Raw genomic sequence first — 12,224 nt, 5'->3', positions numbered from 1 at the left:
GGTTTATATTGAATTTATATATGCAGCCAATCAAACTACAGTATTAAACTACATATATTAGTATACATTGAAGAGGTTCCTTATCTTATTATACAGCAGGCTTAGTTCACCAGATATAACTAGGATGTAGACACCAAATTTCCTCATGAGAGGCAGCTTCCATCACCCAGTAACTGATACACAAAGTTTGCTTCCTCTTCTTGACCTGTCAAAGGGCGCTAACTATAAAGCCAGAATCCTAATATATGACAGCTATATCAGAGAAAACACTGTATAATGAATCATAAAGACCAAGGCTTAATTACCTTTTTTGAGTCAATCATTTGTGCTCTCACCGGTTTGCCCAAAATATCTACCTAACATTAATGGTTAAAAATGATTAGATAAATGGGTTTCGGCAGAACACTTCCCTTGTGATTGTTGACAGCGTGTTGATGATGGCAGACCTTTGGTTTCCATAACACTTCGTCCAAGAGAAATTAACAGGAGCCGAATTTGCTCCCTGCCTCATGTCTAACAACAATGACTGACCACTCCCTCACCACTGACGCCTGGCCTACTTTGTCCAGATATCAGAAAGTGATAGAAGGGGTCACATTTACTCTATTTTGATTCTGATAATTAAGTTAATTCAAATGAGATGTTTTTATGATGGTAAAGTCCAAAGATTAATGTATTTAAGAATAATTCCCATCATAATAGGTGGTGAATTTATAATAGTATGTGGCAATGATATCCCGTTTTCTATAGACGGAAAGTTCCACTACAAGTTACATTTTCTATGGGTAACTTGTGTATATAACGCAGCAATATTATCTGCAATTGCATTGATATTATTAAATGGTGTCGGATTTTCCAACAACACCCACCTGTCATCCCAAGTGTCTCCTCCCCACCGCCCCTTTGTTCCCCACCTGTTCCATCCACCACCGCCTGCTAGCACCTCACCTATCCCCGCACAACCATCCCCTAGCACCCCTTGTGTGGGTGTGTCCCACCCACCACCGTCTCCTTGCACCATATTTGACCTGCACCTTCATCCCCCCTAGCTCCCCCTACTTAGCCAGCCAACCACCACCCCCAAGCACCCCTAGAAATAAATGGTAAGTACAGTACTATAATGGACAATATAATTGTTAAAACCGAGGGAATGGACGTCATAAATGGGAATGAATCTAACTGCGACCTTTGCTTATCACATACATCAATGGCCTAGATGATACATCATCACATTTGCAGATGACATTAAGATTTATGGCAAAGCAGCAAGTGAAAATGATACTGAGGCGTTACAAAGAGGGGGGGGGGACCTGCTGCTTGGATAACATCTCCTCCATATCGATCTACCCTGGCTTTGCGCCCTGGAATGGCTACTCCAGGGTGCAACTCCATAGTCTCCTGAGACAGATGGATCCCTAATACTACTACAAAGAGTTTATAACATTAAAAAAGACAAGACCTTGCATGTGGGGCATAACAGAGCACAGTACAATTTTGAAGTAAATACCATTACCATGCAGCAGTTTCATGAAGACAGAGATCCAGATACACACAGAAATCACATTACCGTTATATATCAAATGAATAAATCCACAAATCCACTTGAATAAATCTCATCACCTGTTGGTTAATGTATTGACTATCTCCTGTCATCGGTTCTGTGGCCCGTCCACAGCTTCTGGTTATTTCACCGGCCTTTGTGGACTGTCACCTGTGTCTGTGACTTCAGCAGTGTCGCCTTTATCGTCACGTGCCAGACATTTCCGCACACACGTGGTCTGACCGAGACAGCACCCTCAGCACCTAGACAGCGATAAGATTAGCAACTACCTTGCCAGGGTGAGAGACAGCGTGTTATTGGGTGTCGGGCAGTTAGTCGTCCCGACGAGTGAAGCACTAAGTTTTGCTGCGTCAGGGGACGAGATTATGTTTACGTTTTTTTCATATGAGTATCACTGACAACATTTGTTTACTTTGTTCTGCTGACTAAGATCTGACACTAGTTATTAACTAATTTGAGTGCGCTGATTGTTACAGATGAAATTGGTTTTGCCTATCACGTCAAGAGTTTGTTTTACGGCATTTTTTTCAAGTTTTTGTTCTATGGCATTTTGTATGTGTTCTTCAGTATACTCAACTCTGGCAGGCATGCTGTAGTATAGTCATATGTACGAATATGCACACCCGAAACGTATGTAGGAGAGTTATGTGGAGAGAGGTTAGTAGTTGGCATCCATCCATCAGTCTCAGGGTAGAATATCAGGGTAGAAAATGGGGAAGAAGCTGTCACCCATGCACCTGGTTGTATGGTGTCCAGGTTATATTATGACCTCTCTCTACCTCGTCCAAAAAATAGCTGCTGCTAGAAGGAAGTGTTTGAATGATCTAGACGCATTTTGTTAATGTTATGATTATTAGTGACTTTGGGAAGCTGGAGTTCCCAACTCATCCTTCAAGTTAGACTTAGAGACCGGGACAAATCTGGGACATCACATCGTGTCAGCCGTGTGTTGAAAATTTGCGGCAGTGGAGCAAGGGGAAGCGAGAGAAACTTATATTTGACATTCCAATGACATGATGAAAGAAGAAAACCCTGTAAATGATTGCAGTTCTTGCCTGGTCAAGACCAAGATACAATAGGAAATATAAGCAATAATACTCGCACCTATTGGCCCACTCTGACAAAATACCTGTACCAATTTTAAAGAACTTCGTCCACGTGAAGGCCAGGATATGTCAGGTGATACTGGCAAGCATTTCGTCCTCACACCAAGTCCATTCCATCCAGTGGTCGATCCCAAAGACGCATTGATCAATTTCAACATGCTGTTCATTCAAAACTGGATTTTTCTCAAACATAAGTTTAGCGTATTGTACATAATTTAGGCATTGGTTAGGTTAGGTGTTTACGTTCTGTTGGCGATTATTTGTATTTGTAGTACGTGGGTGAAGCATTTACAGCGGTGTGGTTCGAACAAATGTCGTCGGCGAAGCACTTGTTCCAGAAGTGTTGAAACATCATCACTTGTGCAGCCCGTCCTCCAAACAAACATCCAAAAGTGATTCTATGTACCCGCCAAACCCCCTGTTTATGAATGAAAAGCGGTTTACACACGACTCACAACTGCTAACGTTCGAACATATCCGAAACAAGTGCTTCACTGACGAATTTTGTTCGAATCACAATGCTATAAATGCTTCACCCACGTACTACAAATACAAATAATCGCCAACAGAACCTAAACACCTAACCTAACCTATCCTATGTCTATATATACACAATATGCTAATATATTATAATATTAATTTATACTTGCGAAAATTCCCATTTTGAATGAACAGCATGTTAAAATTGATGAATGCGTCTGTGGGGTTGACCGCTGAATGTAATGGACTTGAGTCGAGGAAGGGTTGACTTGCGAGTCGTGTGTAAACCGTTTTTCATTCATAAACAGGGGGGTTTGGCGGGTGCATGGAATGGACTTTGGCCCTTTTTTTTTGAGGACCGGCTGTGACAACAACCCGTTCTCTTACAATTACGTCACTTTTCGCGAATGCGCGCTATGGCCAGAAATGAACGTAATTTGAAATTAAATCGGCTCACGAAAGTGATGTACTGTCCCATTTTCTGTTTTGAGTTCTCTGGCTAACTCGGTTAGGTTAGGAGAGGAAACTTTCAATTAATGGTTTTCGTGACGTTTTGAAACTTCTTCAAGTGACGTTTGGAGAAATTCTTGCCATCCTAACCTACCAGAAAAAATCGAAAATTTATTTTCAGTTATTTTTCATTTTCAAATTACGTCCATTTTCGGCCGTACAGGCAAACGGCCAAATTCAGACATAATTTGTAAGAGTACAGGACAAGCATGATTCCTAGTGGAGGTTTAAGAACATGGCTCAACCACGAAGCCTCAGAGCTGCTAGCTTCGAGATTTAGTGCAAACAATTTACTCCAAAATAGCACAAATGTAACGTTTTATCGTAGCAGGAAAAAACACAACAATATTGTCTTTAACAATACTTTACAGTTGACTAATTTAGTTTATTGTCAAGATATGTAAGGTTAGTTAAATGCAATGTGTGTGAGACATTGTAGGACATAATGATGGAGTGGAGTGAAGAAGGAGAGAGAGAGAGAGAGAGAGAGAGAGAGAGAGAGAGAGAGAGAGAGAGAGAGAGAGAGAGAGAGAGAGAGAGAGAGAGAGAGAGAGAGATAAGAGTGACGAGAGAGAGAGAGAGAGAGAGATAAGAGTGATGAGAGAGAGAGAGAGAGAGAGATAAGAGTGACGAGAGAGAGAGAGAGAGAGAGAGAGAGAGATAAGAGTGACGAGAGAGAGAGAGATAAGAGTGACGAGAGAGAGAGAGAGAGAGAGATAAGAGTGACGAGAGAGAGAGAGAGAGAGAGAGAGAGAGAGAGAGAGATAAGAGTGACGAGAGAGAGAGAGAGAGATAAGAGTGACGAGAGAGAGAGAGAGAGAGAGAGATAAGAGTGACGAGAGAGAGAGAGAGAGAGAGAGATAAGAGTGACGAGAGAGAGAAAGACAGAGTACTAAAGAAACAGAGAGAGAGAGAGAGAGAAAAGGGTGAAGGGGAGGGTAGGAGACTGGAGCCGCTTGGCATCCTGGGCGACCCCCAGCTGGAGAGATACTGCATGTGGTGGGCCTATAGCCAGGCCAGCCCAAGGGTTATTTACACAGACAATGTCGTATAACACTACAGGCCCCAGGAATACTTCCATACACCTATTCTGGTGGTAGTGCTTACCTATTGTACTTTAACATACACACCAAATATATACACACACATACATGCACATGCTGGACCATGCATAGGGCTGGACTGTGCACACAGCTGGACCAAGCACGGATAAGGTATTCTTGGCTAGGCTGGTACAACAAGGACAGAAATCGTCTGATAAAGATAGTGTTTGCAAACGAGCACGCATAGAAAATAATTCTAGCAAGGAAGAGCCTTCTGTACCATGTGGGAGGTTACAGGAAAGTATTCCTCCAGAGGGACGTGAGAGGGAAGTGAGAGTAAAGGCAGCAGAAGTGAGGAGGAAACACAGGGGGAGAGGAGAGAACCAGGGAACCACAGACCCAACTCAACAGCTCCAGAGGGAAGTGTGGAACTCCCCACCAGCACCCCCCAGAGGAGAGGACAACACCCCCATCTTCCTCCCCATAGAAATTCCCCTTTACACTGAACCCTCCCTGCCCTCATTCAAAGACTCAGTCAACCCTCCCCCACCTCACCCCTTACCCTCCTCACCTCACCCCATACCTTCCCTTTTCCCCCTTCCCCCCATCACCCTTTACCCTCCCTGTCCCCTTTCCCATCTCACCCCATTCCCTCCTCCCTGTCACCCCATACCCTCCTGTTCCCCCCCTCTCCCCTCACCCCATACCCTCCTTGGTCCCCCTCTTCTACCACCCAATACTCTCCCTGTCCCCCACCTCGCCCCATACCTTCCCTGTCTTTCCCTTCATTGACCCCCACCCCTTGCCCCAGCATCCAATAATACCCTGTTAACCATCAAACAAGCTCCCTTCCCAACCACTGATCTTCCTGCCATCCCACCCCAGACTCCCCTGCATTCCCCAACCTATGTCCTCCCTCCCCCTCCACCACTTGTCCCCCCTGCTTCTTCATCTCATGCCCTACGTGACCCCCCAACACAAGACCCTCTCAGCCACACCACCCCAGACCATCCCAGCCCCCACGTATCAGAGCCTCCAAACCCCCTCCCCTTACTCACACCCCAAGTGCCCCAGGTTCTCCTTCTTAGGCCCTCACCCTGTAGACACTCATTGTCCCCCAACCCCTGGGTATCAACAGAAACTGAGGATGGACAGAAGAGAGTCAGCTTTAAGGTAATGTTCTCGAACTTAAATGGGATCACAAGCAAGGCAAGTGAACTTAGGGAAAGAGCACAAGAAGTGAACCCGGATGTAATTGGACTCACAGAAACAAAACTCTCAGGAATAATAACAAAAGCGGTGTTTCCCCAGGACTACACTGAAATAAGGAGAGAGAGAAAGAAGGAAGGGGAGGAGGTGCAGTGGCCCTACTGATGAGAAAGGAATGGAGTTTCGAGGAAATAACTATTTCGGGCAGCGAGGGGTTCTAAGACTTCATAACAGGCACCAAGATGATGGAAAGACTAAGAGTAGTAGGATCAGTGATATATAACCCACCACCAAATGCCAGAAGACCCATGCAAGAGTATGACAGGAACAACAAGGAGGTTAACACTATAACTGAGAAAGCAGCCACAGCCACCTGTAGAAATCGATCCCATCTGCTCATCATGGGGGAGTTCAATCCTGGAAGGATAGACTGGGAAAACGAGGAAGCGTGTGGAGGTGAGGAAACATGGGGAACTAAACTATTACAAGTGACGACAAGAAACTTTTTAAGTCAGCATGTTCGGAATGCCATAAGAATGAGAACAACAATGAACCAGCAAGACTCGACCTAGTATTTACTCTGAACGACTCCGACATAAGGGAAATCGGTTTCGAAGCCCCAATGGGAATGAGTGATCACAGTGTACTGATGGTTGAGTACCTAGAAGAAGTAGGATTTAAGTACTCAAGGAAAGGCCCAGAAAACAAAAGGCCGGCATTCCGGAAGGGAAACAATAAGGAAATAAGAAAATTTCTAACAGATGTAGCATGGGAAACAGAGCTCAGAGGAAAGACTGCCCAGGACATAATGGACTATATTACGCAGAAGTGTAAAGAGGCTGCAGACAAGTTCGTCTCATTCCAAAAGGATATAAATGAAATGGAGACAACGACAGCAAAGCAACTAAGTAAAAGAGCATGGAAAAACTAAAGAAATAACAGGATAGAGAGCAGAGAAAGATACTACAGTGACAGGAATAAGTACGTCAGGGTGAGAAGAGAGACAGTGACAATATGAAAATGACATACTGAACAAGGCAAAGACGCAACATAATTGCTGCACAGTCACAACAGGAGAAAAACAACAGTGAAGGAACATGTAATGAAATTGAAGGTAAGGGCAGACAGATTCACTACAAATGACAAGGAGGTGTGCGAAGAACTCAATAAGAAATTCCAGGAAATTCCAGGAGTAGAGCAAGGAGAAGTCCCAAAGATAACAGAGGGAATATCAAACCAGACACCACTAGAGGAGTTAGTAATTACCAAGGGGAGGTGAGGAAGCATCTGCTAGAATTGGATGTGATAAAGGCTATAGGCCCGGATGGAATCTCACCATTGATACTAAAGGAAGGAGCAGAAGCTCTGTGCCTGCCACTATCCATGGTGTACAACAAATCACTAGCAACAGGTGAACTGCCAAGAATTTGGAAGATGGTCAATGTAGTCCCAATATACAATAAGAGTGATAGGCAGGAGGTACTGAACTACAGGCCAGTGTCCCTAACTTGCATACCATGTAAGATGATAGTGAAGATTGTGCGAGAAAAACTAGTTGAACATCTGGAGCGAAAGAACTTTGTAGCACAACAGCAGCATGGGTTCAGGGAGGGCAAATATGCCTCACAGGATTAATTGAATTCTATGACCTGGCAACACAAATCAGACAAGATAGAGAGGGCTGGGCAGACTGCATATTTTTGGATTGCCAGAAAGCCTTTGACACAGTACCACACGAGAGACTAGTGCACAAGCTGGAGATGCCGGCGGGAGTGAAAGGGAAGGTATTCCATTGGATAAGGGAGAACCTAAGCAACAGAAGACAACGAGTCACTGTGAAGGATGAAGTTTCAGACTGGCGAGGCGTCACCAGTGGAGTCCCGCAGGGGTCAGTCCTTGAACCTATACTGTTTCTGTTATATGTAAATGATCTCCCAAAGGTAATAGAGTCGTCCCTCTCATTGTTTGCTGATGATTCAAAGATTATGAGGAGGATTAAGACAGAGGAGGATAGTAGGAGGCTACACGATCACCTAGACAAATTGAATGAAAGGTCCAACAAATAGCTACTAAAGTTCAACCCGAGTAAATGTAAGATAATGAAACTAGACAGTGGAAACAGGAGGCCAGACACAAGATACCGAATGGGAGAAGCATTCCTTCATGAAACGGACCGAGAGAAAGAACTAGGAGTTGCTATCACACCAAACTTGTCTCCTGAAGCTCACATAAAAAGAATTACATCGCTGGTGTATGCAAGGCTAGTTAATATCAGAGCTGCCTTCAGGTACCTGTGTAAAGAATCATTCAGAACCTTGTATACCACATATGTAAGACCAATCCTGGAGTATGCGGCCCCAAAATGGCGCCCGTACCTTGTCAAACATAAGAAGCTGGAAAGAGTTTAGAGGTATGCCTCTAGGTTAGTCCCAGAACTAAGAGGCATGAGTTACAAGGAAAGGCTGCAAGAAATGCACCTCACGACTCTGGAAGACAGAAGAGTAAGGGGAGACATGATCACTACCTACAAAATTCTCAGAGGAATTGACAAGGTATATAAGGATTAACTGCTTAACATGGGGTTTTAAACCCACACAGTTTTAAATGTTGATATGATAGAGCCCAGTAGGCTCAGGAATCTGTACACCAGTTGATTGACAGTTGAGAGGCGGGCCCAAAGAGCCAAAGCTCAACCCCCGCAAGCACAATTAGGTGAGTACACACACACAGTGTGTGTGCTCCATCTGTGTGTGCCTGCTTCTGTTAGTTAACTGATGTACAGTGAGGTCAATTATAAGAGAAATCTTGTTCAGTTTATCATGTATATTAAAGTGGCTCATTCCGGGTAGAAGTGTGACACATAGTGGACCCTCGTGATACGCACACTCACAAGCAAACCCATACACAAGCAAACACACACACACACACACACACACACATATTATGGTTGAGCGGCGGGACCAAAGAGCCAAAGCTCAACCCCCGCAAGCACAATTAGGTGAGCACACACACACACACACACACACACACACACACAAACAAGCACCAACATGGGTTCTGGACAGAGAAATCTTGCCTAACAAACCTATCAGAATTCAATGATATAGTAACAAGGATAAGGCAGGACAGAGAAGGCTGGGCAGACTGCATATTTCTTGATTCCCAAAAGGCCTTTGATATAGTACCGCACATAAGACTGCCATACAAACTTGAGAGGCAGGCAGGAGTAAGCGGAAAGGCACTAGCATGGGTGAGGAACTACCTAACAGGAAGGAGCCAGAGGGTAATTTTTTTTTTTTTATTTTTTTTTTTATTTTTACATGCAAGCATGCAAATAATGTACAATAAAAACAGAACAAATATAACATAGAACAAAAGAACAAAGCACACACATGAACAATGACAAAGGAACAAATCAAGAAAAGACCAGCCAGAAGGGCTGACCACAAAACAAAAATGCATATACAAACATAACACAAATATAAACACAGCGTAATACAAACATAAGGGAAACAGAGAGGCGAGAAACATACAAAACAAGTCTGCTAACACCTCAAACACATAATGCACACATAACAAAGAGCACACCCCAACAGCCTGAAGGGCACACAATATGACAAACAAGCGCACATGACATCCACAACCGAACACACAAACGCATAGGAACCGCACACCCCCCCACTAGCCATACAAGAAAACCCACAAGACAAACCGGAGCACGCAGGAACCGGGAAACAATACCCACCCCCCCTACTCACATACACACCCCACAACCAGGCAACACAAAATACATAGAAATCACTTGCGAGGAACCTCGTGAGAAATGTACTTCTCCGGGAAAAGATCATAAGGATATTTCGCCTTGTAAGCTTCCCAGACTAGATCTTCAAGGTCGGTAGGGTTTTCGACCCCCGCGCTCGAGCGGGTAACATAAACTCAGGAACATCTATATCTGGCGGCATCGGCCAATGCCTAAGGTCATTGACGCAAGTCGCATAACGAGGCTGGGGAGCGCCAACCACGCCTTTCGAGGAAGCAGACGACACCGGAGAAGCGGACGAGGGTCGCCGAGCCTGCCACGCCTTCGTCATCGGAGCAGGCGCCGGACGCTGAGACGATAGCACCTCCACGGATACCGCAGGAGACACGGAAGGGACTGCAGGAAATGGAAGAGGCGGCAAGACCGCTGCCGAGGAAACGGGTAACGAGGAAGGGGCCACAGAACATCCAGAGCGAGCATCCTTTCTCAACATCACTACCAGGCCACCCCGCTCACCACCAACTACAGCAGGGGGAACCACCGCCCACGAAGAACCGGAGCCATCCGACTCAGGCAACGCACCTGAAGGAGGACCCTCGGACACCGGACCAGAAGGTGAGGCCGAAACGCCGGCACCGGCATCCTCAGGCAAGTGTACCTCCGCCACCACCGTAGTGTGCACCACATCCGGAGCCACGCCACCGTCAACGGAAGGACGACACTCGTCGAATTCGCCAACATCAGCCCACGCAGAAGAACGCCGGGAACGCTTAGGCCTGGGCCGCACATCATCAGACCCGGAGGCAGACTCAGCGACCCGCGCAGCACCAACCGAGCGAACCGACGCACGCCGCAGCACGGCAGCCTCCTCAACCACACGGGGCACCAGGCCAGGCACAGGAGGGAATGCCGGAACCACCTCAGCTCCCAGCACAGCCGGAACAGACGGCGAGGGCGCAGGGACCGGGACAGACACAGCAGAGGAAGAACTGGAAGACGAGAGGTCCGAGCAAACGGCAGTGGGAAGAGGCTCAGGGACACCAGCCGGAGCACTAGGCGAGGGCCCAACCTCCGGAGGAGATGCGGCAACAACAGGGGGCGCAACAGGCGGAGCAACAGCTGCTACAGAGGGCACCTCCTCAGCCGAAGAGACGTCCATACCCACCGAATCAACCCCCTCAGGAAGGGGCGGAAAATCCTCCTCACTGAAGAGATTCACTGGTGCAACAGCAGGCGCAGAACAGTCAGCAGCCTGATGGCCCAAAAGACCACAACGATAACACGTCCGCGGCTGACGGGCGTAAAACACCCGAACGTTGTACCCCATAAGGCGCACAGAGGATGGAATATCCGCCCGGAGTCTCATGCCTAGGGTGCGAATGTTAGACCTCACACCCTTAAGAGGACTAGAAGACACCACGTTCACTCTCACACTAACAACTGCGCCAAACCGGCCGAAATACTGCCGTAGCAGAGCCTCTGGAAACTCCAAGGGAGCCCCATGCACACTGATGTAAGTAAGTGCACCACTTCGATCCGAGAGGGTGACAGTGCCCGCACCATCCGGCAGGGGCAGTGTCCGCCCCTCGTATCGCCGGAGAAAATCGCGATACGCCACCTCCTCTGCAAACTTCACAATTGCCCTACGGGCCGTTACCAACTCGACCCCATAAATCGCAAACACAGGGACAGAGAGCATTTCACAAGCCAGGGCAATCTCCGGGTAACCAGCCCGCACAGAGAACTCCAGTCCCACAGACTGAGCCCGGACGACTGGGGGTAGAGGGACCCCCATCGTAACGCCACGTCAGCACAGGCGAGCAGAGACACACCCGCCCCCAACCGGCCGAAACGGGCAAACAACACCAACTGCTGGAGCGCCGATTCAACACGTCCGCCCCGAACCGAAGCTAGGGCCAGACTCCAGCCAGAGGGTAATGATAAGTTTGCCAGTCCGAGAAGTTGGACTGGCGAACAGTAACAAGTGGAGTACCTCAAGGATTGGTGCTGGGACCAATCCTTTTTCTAATTTACGTAAATGATATGTTTACAGGAGTGGAATCATACATGTCAATGTTTGCGGATGACGCAAAATTAATGAGAAGAATTGTGACATATGAGGATTGTAGGATCCTCCAAGAGGACTTAAACAGGTTGCAGAGATGGTCAGGGAAATGGCTACTGGAGTTCAACACCAGTAAATGTAAAGTTATGGAAATGGGATCAGGTGATAGGCGACCAAAGGGACAGTACACAATGAAGGGGAACTGCCTACCTGTAACGATTCGAGAAAGAGACCTGGGAGTGGATGTGACACCTAATCTAACTCCTGAGGTACATAAAAATAGGATAACGACAGTGGCGAAAATTAGAACTTCATTCAGAAACCTAAGTAAGGAGGCTTTTAGGGCGCTTTACACTGCCTACGTGAGACCAGTCTTAGAGTATGCCGCGCCATCATGGAGCCCCCACTTGAAGAAACACATAAGGAAACTGGAGAATGTTCAGAGGTTTACGACGAGGCTTGTCCCAGAGTTACGAAGGATGGGAAATGG

General features: G+C 46.6%; 1 protein-coding gene across 4 annotated transcripts in view; it reads right to left on the bottom strand.

The window, feature by feature from the left end:
* Positions 1-12,224, bottom strand: part of LOC123750822 (organic cation transporter protein) — a 233,852-nt gene that overhangs the window by 156,729 nt on the left and 64,899 nt on the right. The window contains exon 1 of one of the 4 annotated variants that reach the window (XM_045732931.2): positions 1,621-1,831. The exons of the other annotated variants lie outside the window; for them this stretch is intronic. The gene's annotated coding sequence lies outside the window, so the exon portion shown is untranslated. Of the gene's footprint in view, positions 1-1,620; positions 1,832-12,224 lie in introns of those variants that run through there. 4 annotated transcript variants of the gene reach the window in all.

Source organism: Procambarus clarkii, chromosome 4 (assembly GCF_040958095.1).
Source record: "Procambarus clarkii isolate CNS0578487 chromosome 4, FALCON_Pclarkii_2.0, whole genome shotgun sequence".
Classification (NCBI taxonomy): Eukaryota; Metazoa; Arthropoda; class Malacostraca; order Decapoda; family Cambaridae; genus Procambarus; species Procambarus clarkii.
The sequence above is the reverse complement of the archived record's forward strand: the minus strand, read 5'-3'. Positions and strand labels throughout refer to the sequence as shown.